General features: G+C 40.1%; 2 non-coding genes across 2 annotated transcripts; one reads left to right on the plus strand and one right to left on the minus strand.

Annotated features, from left to right (window-relative positions):
* Positions 1 to 5,002: 5,002 nt before the first annotated feature.
* LOC113835417 lies at positions 5,003 to 5,164 on the plus strand. Its single transcript, XR_003484968.1, has one exon. It is a non-coding gene; the product is annotated as a U1 spliceosomal RNA (small nuclear RNA).
* Positions 5,165 to 13,522: 8,358 nt separating this feature from the next.
* LOC113835444 lies at positions 13,523 to 13,735 on the minus strand. The gene has a single exon (XR_003484987.1). It is a non-coding gene; the product is annotated as a small nucleolar RNA SNORA73 family (small nucleolar RNA).
* Between the last annotated feature and the right edge of the window lie 9,099 nt (positions 13,736 to 22,834).

Raw genomic sequence — 22,834 nt, forward strand, 5'->3', positions numbered from 1 at the left:
GCCTAGCATCCAGGCTGGGAGTCTGCCAAGCAAACATCTCCTCTAACAGAATGTTAAGGACTCAGCAGGACCCAGACTTTAATTCCTGTCATCTCCTGACTGCCTTCCTATCATCGACTTTCTGCAGAAATTGGTCTGGTTTCAAATTTCTTTAAGTTAAGGAATAAACTAACGTGTGGTTGCACAAAGGGGCTTATCTGAAGGCAAGCAGACGTTTCATTTTCAGAAGTCTCTGACTTGTTGGGAAATAAAAGAGGTGTCAGAAGAAGGGAAATTACTGATAATGATAGCTCATAGAATAGGTTTCCGGAAACGAAGCTTCCAGGGTGGGGAGGGACAGGACAGGTCTCCGGCACATACCAAAGACACCAGGATCTGAAATATAACAGTTTATTATGCACATAATCAACCCACCCCCTTTCCCTTCTTGCTTTTACATGTACCTAGGGCCTCCAGATCCTACACCCGCCTAGATCTCTGTGGTATGTGGGTAAGACTAGATTTCTGGTTGGCAGAGCCGGTGACTGTCCATCCACTCAAATACCTCCTTAGGGGAGTTTTGTCTCTTAGTCCCACTTACATCCTGGCAGTAGATAATGATTCCTGATGCCCAAAGCAGTACAATTTAGGAACCCTTTAAAGAAAAGTGACGTAAGCCTGGTGTGGTGGTGTGTAGTCCTGGTCCAGGAGACCAAGGCTAGAAGATGGCTGTATATTCAAGGCTCCCCTGAGCTTATAGCAAGTACCAAGCCAGCTAGGGCTACAGAATAAGACTATCTCCAAAAAGAGGAAGAAAGGAGAGGAGGAAAACAAGGAGGAAGAGGTGGAGCGGGAAGAGGGAAAATAAAATGTGAGGAGTAACACAAGTATAAAACAAATATTTAAGATGAAAAACTTGTATGCTAAACACAACACTGAAATAAACCACTAACAACACAAATTCCAGAAAAAAATAATGCAGTGTTTTTGTGTAGGTTTTTCATTAGGGAGTTTCCTCTATCTGATCAACCTACACCAAAGAGCTAGTACTCTCTCCTTGCTTTATATAAAGGGCATGGTATCAATATCTACCAATTCTATTTGTTTGCTGTCTTTCTCTCCACTAAACTATAAGATCTAGAGTGCAAAGGCCTTTTCTGTCCAGTTTGTTGTTTTGCCCCCAAACTCAGAATGTGGTTAAGTATATTCCTCCAGGATGTGAATAAAGAATTGATTCCAAGAGCCATCCCCACTCTTTGTGAATACCAGAGTCTTCAGATGCTTCAAACACTCACATGAAGAGGCATAGGATTTACATTTAGCCTGCCTGCATTGTAAGTCACCTCCAGATTGCTTATAATGCCTACCACTGTGAAAATGCTGTACTTACTTCTGAACAAACAGTGGCCAAAAGAGTTTATATGTGTTCGCTACTGACACAAATTTTTAAAATATTTTACATTTTTGATTGTTTGAGTCACAGAAGACTTACTGTACTCAAGGACACAAAATATGTATAGCCTATGATCTACTACTCTTTGCTTTTTAAAAATCTATTTGTGTGACTGCACTCTGTGTGTGTGTGTGTGTGTGTGTGTGTGTGTGTGTGTGTGTGTGTATAGTAGTAGTCGTCGTCGTCGTCATTGTCGTTGTCGTCGTCGTCGTAGTAGTAGTAGTAGTAGTAATAGTGCACATGCCACAACATGCCTGTAGGGGTCAAATGACAACTCTCAAGAGTCATTTCTCTTCCTTCTACCATGTGAATTCCAGAGATTAAATGAGATCACCAAGCTTGGTGGCAAGCATCTTTATTCACTGAGCCATCTCACCAGCCCAATTTTCTGTCTTTTAAAAATGTCATATTCAGCTGCACGTTGGTGGCACATGCCTTTAATCCCAGCACTCGGGAGGCAGAGGCAGGCAGATCTCTGTGAGTTCGAGGCCAGCCTGGTCTGCCGAGTGAGTGCCAGGATAGGCTCCAAAGCTACACAGAGAAACCCTGTCTCGAAAAACAAACAAACAAACAAGTCATATTCAGGGCTAGAAAGATGGCTCAGTGGAGCCAGCCAGTTGGTGGTGGTGCACACCTTTAATCCCAGCACTTGGGAGGCAGAGGCAGATGGATGGATCTCTGTGAGTTTGAGCCCAGCCTGGTCTACAGAGTGAGTTCCAGGACAGCCAGCCAGGAATGTTTCACAGAGAAAACCTGTGTCAAAAAAGCAAAGGGTGATGAGGGAGGGTGGTGCTCGGTGATTAAGAACACTGGCTGCTCTTCCCGAGTTCAAGTCCCAGCAACCACGTGGTACCTGACAACCATCTATAGTGGGATCTGATGCCCTCTTCTGACATAAGGTATACATGCAGATAGAGCAATTATTGTCATATTCTTGGTAGCAAATATAGCTCAGTGTTAGAGCATTTGAGAGATAAAGGAGGAAGGGCCAGAAATTTATCGAAACTTTTAAAAGTGATCATCTTGAAATGATAAAACAATGAGTGACTTCATTCTAATTTTCTCAATACTCCAATGTTGTTGCAATAGACTATTTAAAATTTCACACAAATTACAGGCAAAATGCTAATGGTGAATGTGAACTGAAAAGCTAGCTACAAAATGTATCTACTATGAACCTGATTTGAACTTGTTGGGTTTGGGTATTTTTGTTTTGTTTTGTTTTTAACATTTTGCTTTGAGAAACCTTAAAGTTATCATCTTCTGCCTCTAGCTGGCAGAACAAACACCCACCATCAAGCAGGTGTTTGGCTTTTTTATGTTAAGACATAAGGGAAATACAATAATAATTCAATAGTTTCCTCTGAAAGCTGGAATAACAATTAGCTCCCATTACTTTCTCTTTCTTCCTTGTTTTTGCAGATTTTATAATGGAAGTAAGTTATTTTGATAATGCAAGAAAATAGAAATAAGAAATGTTACTATGAAAAGAATAGGGTAGAGAGAAACAAGCTGTTGGCAGTATTCAAAGGGGCAGGAGAAGAGTGAAGGGTGCCAAGAGAAGATATACACTACATGAATTGCTTTTCTTGTTACTATGTCCAAACACCTGACAAGAACCAATGTGAGGAAGAAAGGGCTTGTTTGGCTTAAAGTTTTAGAGGATACAGTCCTCCCAGGTGAGAAAAGCATGCAGCCAGGTCGTGAGCACTGGTTACATCACATCTGCAATCGGGAAGCAGAGAGAGGATGGGAAGTGAGGTGGCTCCCAGTGACCCACTTCATTCAGCAAAGCTCCTCTTTCCAAAGGTTCACAACCCTCAAAACAGTACCACTAGCTAGAGACTGGGAGTTCAGACACATGAGCCACTGGGAAACATTCCCATTGAAACCCAAACAGGGTCCTTAATGCTATTAAGGTGGTAATAGGCAGAGAAAGAAAGAAAGAAAGAAAGAAAGAAAGAGAGAGAGAGAGAGAGAGAGAGAGAGAGGGGGAGGGGGAGGGAGGAGGGAGGGGGAGGGAGGGGGAGGGAGGGAGGGAGGAAGGAAGGAAGGAAGGAAGGAAGGAAGGAAGGAAGGAAGGAAGGACCAACAACAGGGAAGGGAGAGTGTAATAACGGAGGAGAGGTGGAGCTGAAAAGGTGGAATGGACTTGCCCTCATCATTATCCAAATAGGTTCCCACCTTCAGAGCCCTCTAAGTGCAGATGCCAAGGGGGTCACACTTGAGTAGGAAGAAGCAGGTACTGCGATGGAAACTTCTGTTGTGCTCTTTTCAAATGGAATAAGAAAATCTATATTCTAAAATTGCCCTAAATGCTTCTTAAGTCTAGTTTTTTTATTTTTCAAATGAGCCATCTGAATAAGGATATTCATGACTTGGCTTAATTGTGCATTAATTCCATGGATTGATGACTGACCACAACTGAAAATAACAGGACACATTCTTGTGGTCTCAGAGGACTACCTGGCTAATGGAATAGTAATGATAATTAGGCTGTGGTGAATCTACCTCCAGATAGGAGTATTTAGTATTCATTGGAAGCAGCATGCACCGAATCAGATAAAAGAAAAGAACTTAATGAAGGCCCAAAACACTTAGTGAAAAGTCCTCTAGCATTTATTTCTGTAGGACAATAAAATAAAAATGTGAGTTAGTTTTAAAATTCATAGCTTATCTAAAGGAACACCCCAAGAGTTACTGCCTACATATAAAATTACTTCAGAGAACTGGAGACTGTATTATAAAATGGAATGAATTCAAAGCTCCTTTTTGTTAGAATATACATTGATATATGAAAGTGCTTTTAATTAGAGATAATTAGAATAATAGTCTATATTTAAAATAATTACATACTAAAAGATGAATATAAAATGATGAGAACTTGGCTATAAAATTTTAACATGAACAATATCAAGGCATAATAGTACCTTGTCTTTAAGAACATGCCTTTTTGCTAATCTGTCTTTTCACCTCATTTGCCCTTCTTTTTGTCTACAGGAGAAGAAATTCTCCCTACCTTGTAGGCCTTGGTTTAGCAGGTACAGGAAAAAATTTATTAGAGTTATATTTTTATGGCAAAGTTACAAACATAAATTCCCTGTTGAAATGAAACTTTGAAGAAATGGATCCCCTGAAATATTAATGTTTAGATATAGGTAGCTACATATTTAATGTATGACAAGTCTGAGTGATGCTCACATTAATAATAGTTAAGAGGAAATAAGGCTACAAGGTCCAGCTAAGAAGAGATGCCTTAAGTGTCATCTAAGTAGTGATAAAATGAAATCAGATTCAAACACAAGACACCCTCTTATTCTCAATCAAGTTGGCAAGGTTTTTGTTGTTTTTATGTGTCTGTTTGTTTGTTTGTTTGTTTGTTTGTTTTTGAGACAAAACGAGATTTCACTGTGTAGCCCTGGCTGTCTTGGTCATACTGTTTACCAGGATGGCTTTGAACTCTGAGATCTGCCTGCCTCTGCCGCCCAAGAGCTGGGATTAAAGACATTCACCACCACCACCTGGCTAGTAAGGTATTTTTTAAAGAAGGATAATTAAAATATCCCCATCATACTTTCCTAACAAGGGAGATATCATGGTCAGGATGGTAGCTTTCGTAGGGGGAGGCTCACCCATTGCATGTGGGATGTGCTGACCCCTATGGTTTTCCCAAATTAGGGAAACTGAACTGCATAATTTGTGGCAGTGGGTGACTACATTCATAACCTCCCCTGAGGGGAAAAAACATCAGCAATCATTAGCAATATCATATCAAAACAATGCAGACATTTTGGAAAGTAAGTTGGCAATATTTAGGAGGCACACATAAGTTTGTAATTTTAATTTAGCAATATAATTGCAGGAAAGAAATATTGTCAAACAAGGAAACAGCTGCAAGCAAGAAAAATATTCACGTATGCTTTGTCCACAGTGGAAAAAGTGGAAAGCAGAAGAACCCTGAAAAAGACCCAACTATTTAGTAAAAGCATGCTATAATACACTCGTTTGGTATATTCTATGTTGGTATAAATAAGTGTGGAGAAAACTAGAGAGAAACATAGAATGCCTGGCAGTGGGTAAAACTGTAACAGAATGTAATTTTTAAAAAAATGTTTTCATTTTATGTGTGTGGGTGTCTGTGCATCACACCCTTAGAGACTAAAAGAGGGTGTCAGATCCCTTGGGACTGGTGTTACCTAGGTGTGAGCCACCATGTGGGTGCTAGGAGTTTAGGCCTGGTCTTCTGAAAGAGCAGTCAGTGCTCTCAACCACTGAGCCACCTCTTCAGCCCCAAGAACAACAAAAATTGCCATATCTATTGTTGCAATTCTTCAAAGACATACTTTTTTTAAAAGTACCAGAAGAAAATACATGGAAAAGATAATGATGGCATTTAGGGTAATGAGCATGAGAGCTTTGTTCTTTTTCTCTACTGTCTACTTTATAATGTAACTATTTTGCTTTTTAAATAGAAATTTAATCTATTTGGTGGCAGGTAGAGTGCTTGAAGTATTGTTTGGTTTTGTTTTTAGTTGTTGTTGTTTGTTTTGAATCACTGCAAAGTTAAAAACAATATGTATGTCTGTGCATCATGTGTGTGCCTGGTGTCCACAGAAGTCAGAAAAGGGATTTGGATGCTCTGGAGTGGTAGGTAGGTTGTGAGCCTCCCAGTGGGTGCTGGGGGCCAAACCAGGCTCCTCTAAAAAAGCAGCCATTGCTCTCAACTGCTGAGCCATCTCCAAAGATGTCTTGAAGATTTTTTCAGCAGTGTTTCCTTGCCTTCTTTTTTAATACTGCCAAGTCTCTGGAGGCTTGATAAAGCCCGATAATTTAAAGTAAAATTTGGGAGGGCATTTTTAGGTATGATGTCTGTGATGAACTACGATATGCAAAACAGGAATACTAATTGTCTTATCTTATATGATTTTAAGGTGTTTAAAATATTTTGTTGAAGTTAAGGCCTGACCTTTCTGAGACATGAGTCTAAAAGCACAAGAATCAAAGACAAAAACATGATGACCTGAACTGCATCACAATTGGAACCTTTTATGCTTCAAAGGAAAGCATCAAGAAAATGAAGAGCTGACCCACAGAGTGGGTGAAAATACTGTCAACCAGAAATCTGATACTGACTTGTATCCAGAATGAACACACACATACACACACACACACACACACACACACACACACACACCTCAACAACAAAAAGCTCAGTTTTAATTATCTATTGGTTATTGGGCCTTTTGTTTTGTTTTATTGAGAGACAGTTTCTTTATGTAGCCTTGACTGGCCTGGAACTCCCCATGTAGCCCAATCTGGCCTGGAAATCATAGAGACCATTATGCCTCTGCCACCAGAGTGCTGAGATTAAAGGTGTGTACCTCCACACCTGACCCAATATCTAAAATGGAGGTGTTTAAACATTTCCTCACGGATATACAAATGGCAGACGATCCCATGAAATACTCAGTGATGTTCAAAGCAGAACCACAGTGAGACAGCACTTCATCCCTCTAGGACCAAATGGCAGACATCAGATAGAGTGACAAGGATGGAGAGACGTCAGAACCCTCACACATTGCTGGTACGAATGTCATCAGGGTGCGGCTGCCTTGGAAAACAGTCTGGAGGTCCCTCAACAAGTTAAACATACAATTATGATATGAGTCGGCATGCATTTCTGGGAGAATGAAAACATATGTCCACACAAAAATGTATACACAAATGGTCACAGCATCTTTACACACTCCCCCAAAGCAGAAAACACCCCAGTGTCCATCAACAAAAGGATGGCTGACAAAATGTCCTATCCATATAAGGAAATATTGTGTGGAATGGAGTCTTCATACAAGTTCTGAGAGCATGTTGTTTATGAAACTGGTCACAAATACCACATTCTGTATGATTTGTTTATGTGAGATGTTTAGAACATAAAAGTCTATTGAGACAGAACACAGGTGAAGTTACCTAAAAGCAGAAGTCAGAGGGCAAGGTTTGTTCATGGAGATGTTTGGGAGGAATAATGGAAATAACCTAACATTATTTGGGTGGGTTTTATTTGCTTGTTTGTTATTTTTGTTCTTGTTGTTTGTTTGTATCTTTGTCGGTAGTACCTGTGATTGAACCCACTGTCATTTGTTCGTTTGTTTGCTTGCTTGTCTTCTATGTCATGCTGGCTGTCCTGGAACTCACTATGTAGACCAGCGTGGCCTTGAACTCACAGAGATCCACCTGCACTACCTCTGGAGTGCTGGGACTAAAGGTATGCAACACCCAGTTGGAACCCAGTGTCTTATGCATGCTAAACACATGCTCTACCACAGAGCTACACCCCCAGATGGTATTCCAAAACTGATTACAGTGATGGTTATAAGATTCTGCAAAGGTATTAAAGATCTCTGAATTCATATGTTTTAAATGGGTGAATTATACAACATGAGGACTATATTTCACTAAAACAGTTTTTTTTTAATGATAGCTATAGTTTGACCCAACTATAAGGAGGTGTGGCTAGGTGTTACAACACACCCTTATTTATCTTAACACATGGGAGGCTGAGGAAAGAAGATTGCTATGAGTTGAGACCACCATAGGCTATGTAGTGAGTACCAGCTCAGCCATAACTGTGTAAGAAGATCCCATCTCAATGAAACAAACAGCAGCTGGCCAGATGGCTAAGTGTGAAGAATGCTTGCTGCAAGTCTTGGAGAGATTAGGGATACAAGGAACCTACTTAAACACAATAAAGGCAATTTACAGGAAGCCTATAGCCAACATCAAATTAAGTGAAGAGAAACACAAAGCAATTCCACTAGAATCAGGAACAAGACAAGGTTGTTCCCTCTCTTTATATGTATTTGATAATAACACTTGAAATTCTAGCTAGAGCCATAAGACAGCTGAGATCAAGGGGATACAAATTGGAAAGGAAGAAGTCAAGGTATCATTATTTATAGGTGATATGATAGTATACATAAGTGGCTGCATACAAGATGAACTCAAATAAATAAATAAACAAATAAATAAATAAAATGCAGTAGTCCTCCCACATGCTAATGACAAATAGACTGAGAAAGAAATCTGGGAAACAACACCATTCACAATAGCCCCAAACAATATAAAATATCTTAGTGTAACTCTAACCAAACAAGTGAAAGTTGTCATTTTGTCCTATTAACAGTGTCCTTTGCCTGACAGAAGCTTTTCAGTTTCATGAAGTCCCATTTGTTAATTGTTGATCTTAGTGCCTAAGCTATTGGAGTTCTGTTTAGGAAGTTGTCTTCTGTGCCAATGGGTTCAAAGCTATTCCCTACTTTCTCTTTTATCAGGTTCAGTGTATCTGGTTTTATGTTGAGGTCTTTGACCCACGTGACTTGAGTTTTGTGCAGGGTGATTAAATATGGATCTATATTTATGGAGTCAGTAGGAAATTTGCAGGCAAGTGGATGGAACTATTAAAAAAATCATCCTGAGCGAGGCAACCCAGACTCAGAAAGAGAAACATGGCATGTACTCACTTGTAAGTGGACATCAGCTATTAAGTAAAGGATAATGACGTTACAATCCACAGACCCAGAGAAGCTAAGTAACAAGGAGGGCTCAGAAGTTGGGGGGAGGGGCAAATGGATCTCCCTGGGAAGGGGAAATAGAATAGATTTTGTGAGTGGATTGGAGGTGGGTGGGAATGGGAACAGGAAAGATCAGGTGGAGGAGGGAGGGAGGGAAGGAGGGAGAGAATACAGGGCGAGATGACAGGAGTTGGGGGGCACTTTGGGGGTGATGTGAAAAACTAGTACAGTGGAAATGACCTGGAACCTATGAGGATGCCCCTTGCAAGGGCTCCCAGTAAAGGAGGGATATGAAGCCTGAATCGACCATTCTCTGTAACCAGACTAGGCAAGATGTGCTGGGGCAATGGTGACTCACAGCTTGTAGGAGTGGCCAACCAATGACTGGTGTAACTTGAGGCCCTTGCCATGAGAGGGAGCTCATGCTAGACACTGCCTGGTTGGCCAGGAACTGGAAACTGTAAGGCCCAGAGACCTAAAATAGAACAAAACACGACTGGCAAAATAATAATAACAACAACAACAACAATAATAATAATAATAATAATAATAATAATTTTAAATGATCCCTAAAAGTGATATTCCGATATACTCATAGATTGGTGCCTAGCCCAGTTGTGAGAGAGGCTTCCTCCAGCAGCTGATGGGAGCAGATGCAGAGATGCACAGTCAAACACTAGGCAGAGCTTGGGAAACCCTACAGAAGAAGGGGACGAAGGATTGTAGGAGCCAGAGGGGTTGAGGGCACTAGGAGAACACAGCCCACAGAATCAACTAAGCAGGGCTCATAGGGGCCATAGAGACTGAAGTAGCAGTTATGAAGCTTGCATGAGTCTTTGCTAGGTCCTCTGCATATACGTTGTAGTTGTTTAGCTTGGGTTTTTTGTGGGACTCCTAACAGTGGTGATGGTGGTGGTGGCGGGAGACTGGGAGAGGTGGAGGGAGAAAAGGCAACAGTAGGGATGTAGTATAAGAGAGAAAAAGAAAAAAAAAAAAAAAGAATGCTTGCTGCTCTTGCAGAGGATCTGAGTTCAGTTCTCAGCACCCACATGGGGTGACTCACAATCCCTGTTACTCCAACTCAGGGATCTGACACCTTTTTCTGGTCTCTGCAGCCACTCCAACACACATGCACATACTCAAACACAGGCACACATATACATAATTTAAAAGTTTTAATTATATCTTTAAATAACAAAAACAATAAAGGAAGTTTGCTAGCCATTGTGTTTGAAGAACTCAGCATATGATTAAACAATTGCAGGTACTTTAAAAAAGATTTACTTATTTTAATTTTATTTAAATGGGTGTTTTGCCTACATTTCTGTGAACCACATGTGTGTGGTGTCCTCAGAGGGCAGAAGAAGACATTGGACTCTCTAGGACTGGAGTTACAGATTATTGTTGCCTCCATGTGGATTCTGGGAACTGATCCTGAGTTCTCTAGGACAGCCAGTTCTCTTAAGCGCTGAGCCATCTCTTCAGCCACTCCCTCATAGTTACTGCTTGATAATGAAATCATGGGTGATTTTCATTTTTCTTTTATATATGTCAACCAGTGCTCATAAATGTCATTATCTAACAAATCCTGCCAGTAATTAGTGCTGATATTATTGGAAAGGCAGTGAGACAGAGCAGCAAGGTCATAAGTAAACTCTGAACAAACAGATCCAGGAGCACACAGACCTAAGAGCATGCAGATCCAAGAGCACACAGACCCCAGTCACAGTCTTCCATCCAGGCTGCTGTTAACTATCAACTGAAACTCCATGGGCATCCTTCTGACCTCTGTGCCTTGATTTCTTTTTCTGCACAAAAAACATCATGAAGCCTGGCGTTGGTGGTGCACGCCTTTAATCCCAGCCCTCGGGAGGCAGAGGCAGGCGGATCTCTGTGAGTTCAAAGCCAGCCTGGTCTCCAGAGTGAGTGCCAGGATAGGCTCCAAAGCTACATAGAGAAACCCTGTCTCGAAAAAAAAAAAAAAAAAAAGAACATCATGAGGATTCCTCCAAACTGGGTTGTTTTGAGCATCAGTTTAGTCTGTGAAAGTGTGCTGCGGAAGACATGGCAGAGAGCAACTTCATGCAGGCTATCAAATGGGTGTCATGACAGTAGAGGAATTAGACCAGTAGCAAGTGGGAAGAAGTAGTGGCACAGACCTTTAATCCCAGCACCCAGGAGGCAGAGGCAGACAAATCTCTGTGCTTTGGAGGCCATCTTGGTCTACATAGTGCATTCTAGAATAGTCAGGGCTACATAGAAAACCCTGTCTCAAAGGGAACCAGAAGCAGTAGGAAAAAAAGGATCTACAGTGCAAAAAAGGCTGTGCACCACTCCTCTCAGCACAAATTATTGTTGCAAGGTCATGTGTATGTAAGTAGGTCCACTGTAAATCAGGTGAATAGGCTTTTTGGAGAAAATGTTGATGAAGCATTCTTTTAGTTTCTTATGAGTTTTTAATTCCTAATTCTGATTATTTTTTTCTCTGAGCTCTACGGAGGCCAGTAGGTAAAGCATTTCTTCTTGTTTTACTGCTGTTTCTAATTAGTTTCTTTTTGCTTTATGTTTTCTTTTTAAAATTCCACCAAAAATAAATTAGTAAATTTAGGTTTTTTTTTTTTTTTTTTTTTTTTTTTTTTTTTGATACAGGGCCTCCTACTTGGTCCTGGCTGTCCTGGAACTCACTATGTAGAACAGGCTGGCCTTGAAAACAGAGATTCACCTGCCTCCTCTCTGAGTGCTGGGATTAAGGGCATGCATCAGCACATTATTGAAATTACCTTGGGTTCAAAATTTATATGTAAGATACAAAATAAGTGGCCTTAATGGAATATAAAGTTTATCACTATCAAGGCTGTCCTATTAGAAACATCAAACATTCTACAATTTTACTGGGCTCTTATACAACACCTAGAGAGAAATTAGACTAGATTATTGTTCTTATTTTTTAATTAATCTTCATTTTATTTTTTGTGTATGGGTGTTTTTCCTGAATGTGCACGTAATGCCCCTGGAGGACAGAAACATTGGATCCTCTGGGACTGGAGTTACAGACAGTTGTGAGCTGCCTTGTGGTACTGGGAATCAAGCCCAGGCCCTCTAGAAGAGCAGCTGGTGTTCTTAACTGCTGAGTCATCTCTCCAGGCCGTCCTGCTCTTTTTTTAAGCCTGTATTTTCTGAATGAATCTTTTGAATGGTTTGCATTTTATGCCTATCAACCAATGGTCACGTGAGGGAAATACCCTCTCAAGCCCACAATGGGTTAAGGGGTATTTCTGCAGCAGCACTGTTGCTCCTAGCCAAAATATTCAGCCACACAAGAAAACAAGTGTAGGAGAATTTGAATGAATTAGAGTCACACACATTAGTAAGAAAATACTTGCAATTTTCCCAATTAAAAAGTGATGAAATAATGTGACCATTTATGTAAAGTTCCAAATCTCCAGAACAATGCCATCATTTTGGTTGCACACGTGAGTGGGAAAAAACACAGGTGCTGCCATGAAGAGGAGAAACACGGAACCAAGGAAAATGGTGGCTTGAGAGGTGGAAGGGGGTAGTCGGGGAAGCCTTCAGAGAGACTCGTAGTGATGTGCTTTATATTATCTTAGTGCCTTTTCAAACATTATTTCACATTTCAGAAATTATTTCAAAGAAAAACTTTAGAAGCATATACTTTGCTATATCATTTGCTCTACTCTTCTTAAATCTCCTTAAGTAATAAAGCAGCATATTTTAACGTAAGTCCTACACGCACAACTCTTTCTCTCTCTGTTGTCCCCGCATTTTATTACCAAAATGAATGGAAGGGAAGCTGGAATAAGGTGCAATATTATTTCAGAAGTAGTGAACCGAGGCGTCCTCTGCTGAGAACCAGAACTTGAAATGAATTAGGTTTGGTTCAGTCTGGAGTATTAATTGGATTTAATTATTTATGAGCTCAGTATCATGAGGGTCCATGAGTCTTAAAAGAACTAATCACATTTCAAAGGGCACAGAAAACCATAGAAATGCAATAAAGTCTATTCATCAGCACATTATCCTGAGGTCCTATGGAAGGGATGGTCTACTTAATACCCCAGACACTAATCCAGGCTTTCACATCAGATGCTGTACAATGCCATTTAACACCTACAGCAAAACAGCAAAGATGACACACACACACCACAAACCAACACATATTTATAAAGATACTGTGTTTATTAGTTTGGAAAACATGAATGGATAGTCGCAAATAAATTACATAAAGCAAGAGGGGCTTTCTGTGCACTAACACTGACAATCAGCTATGAATTAAGGAATATGATTAACTCTCAGCACTCAAGCGTTTGTTTCTTTTCCAAGATGATCTGGTCCTATGACTTTAAGGTCAAAGTTCCCTTCTTCCCAGAGAACAGAAACATGGTGTGATTTGTGTCACATCCTCCAGCCATTAAGTAGGCTTCAGAAGCTAGAGCTATATATACCAGCACTAGTAAGTAATAAGTCATCTATAATAAGGTACGTATTTTTCTTCCTCCAGGACTGCTTCCTGCGTGCTTTGTCTCCTTAGTCATTGTCCACAGGACTCTGGAAAGTCAGAGGAATGCGCTGGCACAGACAGAGAGTCCAGTCAGTCCAGTCTCATTTCTAATGTTGTGGAAAGGGCCTGTATATCATGGGGCAGAGTCCTATGCTCTCCTATAACACTAAGACAGAGCCTGGGAAGAGTGACCTGCCAGGGTCACCATGTTGAAAGTGGTAAGATTTTTTTTTTGAGACAAGATCTCTCTATAGCCCTGGCTGGACTGGAACTCGATATGTAGACCATGCTGGCCTTGAATGCACAGAGACTTGTCTACCTTTGCGCCCTGAGTGCTGGCATTAAAGGCATGTGCCACTACCTCTAGCTACACTATCTTGACATCACGTTCATTCTCTGTGTTGGATGCACCAAGAATATAAAATAGTATTGTTTTCTTTCCCCCCTATGGTACAACCTCAGTAGAATCATAGGGAAACACTGCAAACTCAAACATCACAAAATGAGTTACCGATACTTTTCAGAAGTACCAAAACTATGCAGAGAGTGGTGGCTCATGTCTTAATCCCAGCACTCCAGAGGCAGATGTGGGCAAATCTCTGTAAGTTTGAAGGCAGTCTGGTCTACAAAGTGAGTTGCAGGACAGCCAGGGCTGTTACGCAGAGAAACTCTGTCTCAAAAAAAAAAAAATCATGAAAAACCACAAAAATGCTGAGACAATGTCACAGATAGAAAGAGAATAAGCATATATGATAACTGAATGCAATTTGGAACCCTGAATTAAATCCCTAGAGCTGTGGTTCTCAACCTGTGGGTCTCGACTCCTTTAGGGCTGAGCAACCCTTTGACAGGGGTTGCCTAAGACCACCAGAAAACACAGATGTTTACATTACAACTCATAACAGTCCCAAAAATTACAGTTATGAAATAGGAACAAAAACAGTTTTATGGTTAGGGGTCACCACAATATGAGGAACTGCATTAGAAGGTCACAGCATTGGGAAAGTTGAGAACCAGTGCCCTAGAGGGTGTCAGAAAAACAAATAAAATGTTTTAAGTTTTTTGTGTTCCTGTTTATTATTCCAATGGTGACATTGTGGTCCTGATTATTGGCGAGCTGTTGTATAAAACATTAATAGAGGAAGCTGGTGAAGATTACATGTTCAGTGCTATTTTTGTGACCCTCGATTCTATAATTACTTTAAAATAAAATATATTTTAAAATCTGGGCCCGATGGCTCTTTAAACAATCTATTAGCAACCACTGGTTCATTTTCTGTGCTGTGACTGGCTGTCTGGTTTTCCATCCAGTCTCTAAGCAGTTTTGGTTTTCCATTTCAATTGTATTTTCAGAACTTGATGAGATGCTCATCTTTATTATTCTCCACTAAGCTCTGAACTCTGCTGCATTTATGGTTACATCAGCCCTTTCATAATTAAAGTGACTCATTTGTGCTTCTCTTCCTCTGTTTGCTCTTTTGGTAAGTACTGTGAGAGCTTTGTCCTGTTCAAGGAATCAGTTTTTGCTTGGGCATTCATCTCACTGTTTTCTACTTTTGGCAATCACTAATTTCATTTTCCTTTTTTTCTTCCTTCTCACTAGGTCTGTTCTATTACTTTTTCTCAGTTCTTAGACTGAATTCTTTGCTCATTCCTTGGGTATCTTTTCATTTCCTAATATGGGCAATCATAAAGATATCGTTATTTCATCTAGTTCCATTTGACTACATTGAGCAAGTTTTAGTATGTAGAATTTTCATTATGCAATTTCATGGGCGATTGTTTTTTGTCATAGTCTAACCTTTTGACCTATATATTATTATGTTTGCCTTTTTATTTCTTAGTACATGCAACTTTCTCGTGTTTTATTATAATTGATCCTAATTTTGTATAAAAACATGGATACTCTTATGGTCTACATAGCATCCTTGTCACTTGCCACAAGATTCAAGTACAATTTTAGTAAGTGCTGCCCATTTCCTCATCTTCTCTCTCCTCTCTAAAAGAGTTATTGGTTAACTGAAATAAGTAAAAGATCCCAAACTGACTGCATGATTGACTGACTGATCTAAGGTTCTATTCTTGACACACCCTCACCTCATCTTTTCAACAACTTGGTATACCGATGAAGGGTACCAAAACACACCCCTTAGCTTGATTTGTGATTCCATTCACCATCTTCAGACAAATTACAGCCAATAAAAGTTTGCAAATTAGCATCTCTTCTCTGGCACTTGCAGATACCAGTGACATTTGTGTGCAGATAGAGGTTATGGAGATTTGTGATTTGCTGGCAATATAGGTCCAGAATCAGTACTTATTATTGCTGGTGTTAAAGCATGACAAGTAATCTCCTGGCTAATTTATACGTTCCCACTACTTGAAACACTGAGCTAAGCTGGAATCTGAAGACAAGGTCAGGAAGGTTACTCTAAAATGGAATCTAATGAGATTTAATACACAAGGGAAGGGAGTTTTTATAACGTGTTCTACTTTGTAGTGTTGAGTGTTTTTTTCTGTGAGACTGAGTTAGAAGCAAAGTCCCTAACTCATACAGACTAAAAAACAAAACAAAACAAAACAAATAAACAACCCACAAGTGGTAGTAGTCATCCATTTATCCATCACTAACTGTGTGGTCAAGGTTCTCCAAAGAAACAGTAGCATTCTCTCTTCTCTCTTCTCTCTCTCTCTCTCTCTCTCTCTCTCTCTCTCTCTCTCTCTCTCTCTCTCACACACACACACACACACACACACACACACACACACACACACACACACACAGAGATAATGAAATAATGCATAGGATTATAATAGCTGGCACATTCAAAATCTACACGAAAAACTGGGAGACCCATGGAAGTGTGAATACTGCAATCCAACCCTGAAAACCATCAACTGGCAGAAACCCTCCTTGCCTGGGGGAAGTCAGACTTTATTCAGTTCAAGTCTTGGAAGCTTTTCTCAGATTCTACCAATTTAAATATTAATCTTATTCATGTTTGACCATCTTTCTGGGCATGTCAGCTCAGCCAAGTTAGTACACACATTAAATCTTCACACAGCCCTCAGTGAGAAGAGGCTGAAGTGAGTAGCCATTGTGTTAGTCTCTGGGAAGCGGAATGCTAGAGAGGAAAAGTGGACTGATGCTTGGTGACCTGATATGAGTGCTGAGTTCTAAACTCAGGTCCCCCGGAGGACCAGAAACCGTTCTTAGCTGATAAGCCAGTCTCAATATGTGGGTCACAACCTCTTGGGGTTTTATAACAGATATTTACATTATGATTCACAACAGTAGCAAAATTACAGTTATGAAGTAACAATGAAATAATTATGCCTGGGAGTCACCACAGCATGAGGAACTGTTATCAAAGGGTCACAGTGTTAGGAAGGTTGAGAGTTGCTGTACTAAGCCATTTCTCAGCCCCTTTCTTAAAATTTTTAAACCCACATTTTATTTTATGTATAGCAATACAGTTTACATGTTAAGTAACACTATAATAGCATGATTGATTCTTTGAAACAGTCTTAATAGATAGCCCTGGATGGCCTGACACTCACTATGTAGAGCAAGTTGGCCTTGAACTTGCTGTAATACTCTTGCCTCTGGCTAGTGCTGAGATTACAAGCATGAATTACCACACATGGCTTCTAAACAGATCCCGAACAGTTGTTGACCAGCTCCTCAACTCAGGAGGTCCAATCAGCTATGGCTAAGTGGAAATGGACCATATCTTCAATGGACTGATCCCCATGAATATAAATTAAACATTTATACTTACAGGCAAAGTGGGTAAAGCAGGCTAAATAAACTATAGCTTAGTTTCTAGTATGGTTGCTTAGTGGGGTCAATCAGAGCACCTCAGAGAGCTGTCTGGCTTCTGCTCCTGTATCCCCTACCCCAAGAGCTGCAAAGGTGGGTTCTGATGTCGCAATAAGTCTTCAGTTACACAAAGATTGCTTTTCATCAAGGGAACCCAATAATCCCACATACCTTTCTGTTTCTCTACTTCTTCAGGGTCTTCTGTTGTCATTTGGTTGGTCAGTGGAGACCTGTATGATTTCTAGGATAGTCTGGACATATCTTTTGGTCTTGCTCTTTGTATTTACTGCCTCTCCATGACTGTGTCTTTCTTGAAACTTGACTCCCCATCTTTATACAAAAATGTGTCTACTCACATTTCTCCCAGAATCCCTCTGGCAGGCTCCTGCTCTATAATATTCCATTCCTGTATGAACCAATTTAGAACATTAGGTTTGAATTTGTAAAGCTGGAAAGCAGACACAGAAATAGCTGAGTCTGTAAGTTGTGAAGTACCCTGTGAGAACAAACCTAAACAACTAACTGGTCTACCTTCACCTTCATAGCAACACTCTGCCCTCCCTATCTGCAGCTTTCACATGCACAAACTCAATCAACTGCAGATTAAAAATTGTGCCTGCTCTGGATATAGACATCTTTTATCCTTGCCATCGTTCCCTAAAGAGTATATGTAGCAACTATTCACCTAACATTTACATTGCATTAGGTGTTATACATACTCTGGAGGTGATTTGGAGTAAACCAGAGGATTTCTAGTGGTTTACATGAAACTGGCCATTTTATATAAGGGACTTGAACATCCTCAGATTTTGGTATCCAGGAACATTCTGGAATTGATTCAACACAGACACACTGAGGGATAAAGTGTATTGGAAAGTCATATCATGGACAAAAAAAAATGAGAGCTTTCAGGGCTCGGTTTGAATCCTGGCTCTTCCATTTACTAGCTGTGGGGACCTCAACCAAATTTTCCAAGACTTCATCCTATGTCCCGCGCTAACCGCCTCGCCAGCAAAAACGACACGGGGACACTCCTCAGGATCCTTCTGCAGTAAAGCTTTAATGCCTCTTGAGAGGAAAGGCATAAGCTTACAAAATGGAGACCCAGAACGCCGGAAAACCCCTCCTTATATAGGCTGGCAACCGTCGCCTCAGGAGTGTTACATTCTGACTGGCTGAAACCCTCGGACCATGTGACGTCAGCTGATCGAACCATATGACGTCACGGGAGGGGCGGAGACTAAGGGCAGGAAAGTTACAAAGTTACCCATTGCGCATGCGCACAGCTTCCAATGGCTCCTTACATACGCACCGGCTCCTAACAATCCTACAAGATAAAGTAATAATTATACTTCAGGCACAGAGTTGCTAAGAAAACTAAACAAGTGCAAAAGCAGATAGCATGTAGTGTTAATGCTTAATTCAAAGATAATTTTTAACAGTGTTAATAATAATATCTTCCAGTCCCTAGGAAATGGTGGGGAAAAAAGGAGGTCTTGGTGTACCAGGCAATCAACTCATTCTTTCTGAGAAAGAGACTTTTGTCTCCATTCCATTCGTCCTCCAAGGTCACTGTCGCATCGAGGTGGTGAAGAAATGATGGCTATACTTATAGCAGCTAAGGAAAGCATACTTTGGATTTGGAGAACTTCCCCCACCTCAAACCCTCTCCTGTAATAAAAGTTTAAAGTCTTTCCCTGAAGCCTGCCTTATTTTTTCTTAAACTATAGCAGCAATGTCACATTGCGGGTTTTTCTCTCTGCACAAATGCCACTGTATTAAAATATATTTCTCACTGAATTTTGGTTGAAGGGAAAATTATTTCTAGGTCAATTTTCCTCTGACCAAGTATACAATAATTAAAGCCTTATTTGTAAACAGGAACAAGAAATAACTTATAGCCAAAGTACAATCGGTTCACTCTTTCATGAACTTACATATTTATGTGTTTGAATAAAACCTATGAATACTAACTGGCTCTTTATTCCAGTAAATGAGACTGTGGAGGGGAGTGAACCGAAGGAGGGAAGTGCGGGGCACATAATTGAAAAATAAGATGGACTTTAGATGCATGTCTACTGCTGGGTCATTTTGTGACTAACTAAGCACAAGGTTTCGTGCTCTGATTCCTCACCTGAAAAATTATGACAATAAGACTATCTGGGAAGTATGGCGTGAGCGTCTATTTTTAAAACATGAGAACAGCATGTGCCTTGGGGACTTTTGAATCTAAATAGGTAAATATTAAAACAACAGCCCAAGAAATGAGAATAGATTTATTTTGTCCTTTGTTAACTGAACTTGTAATATCTGAAGACAAGCTTGTGTGTGTGTGTGTGTGTGTGTGTGTGTGTGTGTGTGTGTGTGTGTCTGGGAGAGAGAGGGGGAGAGGAAGACAGAGAATGTATGTGTGTACACACACACACACACACACACACACACACACACACACACACACATATTCAGTAAACTATTCATGCCTGGCTAGTCCAGGCATGCCTTGAACTCATGATCTTCCTGCCTCAACTTCTTACGTAGCTGGAATTGCAAACCTGCACTACCAGGCTCAGCCTAAAGAAACCATTTTAAATCTAGGGTTTCTTCAGATTAATAGGACGTGTGATCCTTAGTGGTAACTGTCAGAATTTAGAATCACCTGGGAGACGGGCATCTTGGCCTGACTTTGGGGATTATGTTGGTCTTGTTAATGGAGGCAGGGAGAGCAGCCCACATAAGGACTGGGTCCTGGACTGAATGAAGAAGAGGGAGGGAGCTGAGCACTAAGGCATTGCTCTGTGCTGACTGCAGATGTGATGTGACCGGTTCCCCTAAAGCTGGAGCTGTGAGCTGGACCAACCCTTTCCTCCTGGCTGCTTTTGTCAAAGCATTTCAGAAACAGGAGAAGAAACTTAATATAGTACTCGTACAGCGCCTGGGCAAAAGAATGTGGCAAGAGGTGAGATAAAATGAGAAATACATTTGTGCAACTTTAAAATTGCCAACCTCACTAATCAGGTAAAGACTAGTGTTGGAGCACATTGGAAAAGGGGATACTGGGGAGATGAAAAGCCTGATGGCACACATCTAAGTTGATAAGGGGGAAATGAGTATGATAGAATGACAGTGCAAGTCAGCATAAGAGTTTTTAGAGCAATTGGAGTGGCTTTAAATTTTAACTGTATACACCCTTAGATGGGTAGCTCTCAATCTTCCTTATTCTGCAACCCTTTAACATAGTTCCTTATGTTGTGGTAACCCCCAAGTATAAAATTATTTTCTTTTTCTTTCTTTCTTTCTTTCTTTCTTTCTTTCTTTCTTTCTTTTTTTTTTTTTTTTTTTTTTTTTTTTTTTTTTTTTTTTTTTTGGTTTTTCGAGACAGGGTTTCTCTGTAGCTTTGGAGGCTGTCCTGGAACTAGCTGTTGTAGACCAGGCTGGTCTCGAACTCACAGAGATCCGCCTGCCTCTGCCTCCCTAGTGCTGGGATTAAAGGCGTGCGCCACCAACGCCCGACATAAAATTATTTTCATTGCTACTTCATAACTGTCATTTTGCTACTGTTACGAATCACAATGTAAATATCTGTGTTTTCTGATGGTCTTAGGTGACCCCTATGAAAGGGTCATTCAACCTACTCAGGGTCGTTACCCACAGGATGAGAATCACTGCCTTAGACCAAGGACAACTGCCAGGACAACAAACTGCACTATCTTTTATACATTGAGCAAAAAGCATTTGTGATGTTTAGAATGTCATGAGGAAGAACCTAAACATATATTAATAGAAATGATTGAATAACTTACAGATCATCTGTGTCACCATCTGCCACTGTTAAGAAGAATAAAATAAACCCCATGCTGACAGATGGGGTAGGAAGGAATGTGCACAAAATATTGTTAAAAGAAGTTGTAGGATAATAGATAGAATTTGATCTCATTTTCAAAAAAAGCTGTGTATGGAAAAATACCCACTAAGCCAGTAAAAGGAAAATTGCAAAAGCTGAGGGATGACTTTTCTGTTTTGACTTTATATGCTTCTACATTATAATTTTTTATAGCAATCTTAAATGACTCCTGTTGTTAACACAGCATGTAATTTTACAGAGACAGCTTTTACAACTCTGTCTTTCTCAATCCATCCCCCCTCTACATTAGGCCAACTTTTTCATTTAGGTTCTCTGTTCTTGTTTGGGAAGTTTTAGTGTTTGTCTTTGCATGTGATTGTGCACGCACAGCTATATGAGTGTATAGGGAGCCTTTCTCTGTCCACCAGCCAGCTCCTAAATAACAACATGGAGACGTATTATTAATTATGAAAGCTCAGCTGATAGCTTAGGCTTGTTTCTAAGTAGCTCTTATAACTTAAATTGACTCATTTCTCTAAGTAGCTCTTATAACTTAAAGTAACTCATCCTTTAGGGATGAAAGACATAGGCCATCTTGGCTGAGTGTGTGTGCTAGCTCAATTTGAGTTTGGTTTGCCTTTTTGCAAAAAGAAATGACCTTGTTGAGTTATTTTGCTTTGTTTGTGTGCTTGCTTTGTACAAACACCAAGATTATTAATTTCTCTCACTTCTCTGCCTGATCCTCATACCTCAAGGAGCCTGACAAATAATATCTCATCAGTCAATCATTAGTGATGCTGAGGTTGCTCTCGGGGTGCCTTGGTGCCCTTTGAACTGTGTAAGTGGGTTTCCCTTTAGGGACTGGACAGTAAAGAGTACAGTGTACTTTAGCAGTTCCAGATTGTCCTCTGTCTGTCTACCATTCTCCTAATGACTTTATCACTAATAGTTAATTTCTATCTAAGGCGATGTTCTCATTTGGCTCAAAAATGATGATTTTTCTCATTCTGTATTTCTTGCATTGTTCTATTAAGTACAGCTGTCCTTCCTCACCTGGGAAGGCTTGTTTATTCTGAAACATAACTCCCACCGGAAGGGAAGGATATTTAATTTCTCTTTAATTCTCATTAAATATTTGTTGGTATTTAAAGTTCCTTTGTAAATGCTCTTTTCAGGTCCCTTGTCTATTTGCAATGAGGGTTCTGTATTCTTTTTTTGACATGCTGGCATTTCTTGTCAATTTCACATCTATTCCCTCAGTTTGTTACCTAAATTTTAATTTAGCTTATCTTTTTTTCTCTGATACAGGGTTTCTCTGTGTAGCCCTGGCTGTCTTTGACCTCTCTCTGTAGACCAGGCTGGCCTTGAATTCACAGAGATCCACAAGCTCGGCCTCCCAAGTGCTGGGATTAAAGGCATGAACCACCACTGCCTGGTTTTCTTTCTTTATGTAAACATGTTTTATACTTTTTTTTTCATGTTTTATACTTTTATTTCCTCTGAGGTATTATCATATTTTTAGTGCTTTTTTTCATTTCATTCATACCCTGAAATCCTTATTTGCCCAAAGCCAATCCTTCTTTATTTTCTTATAGCAGCTTTATAATTGTTTCCTGGTTGAGTTTTTCTATAGTTATAGAACATGTTT

Source organism: Cricetulus griseus, chromosome 4 (assembly GCF_003668045.3).
Source record: "Cricetulus griseus strain 17A/GY chromosome 4, alternate assembly CriGri-PICRH-1.0, whole genome shotgun sequence".
Lineage (NCBI taxonomy): Eukaryota > Metazoa > Chordata > Mammalia > Rodentia > Cricetidae > Cricetulus > Cricetulus griseus.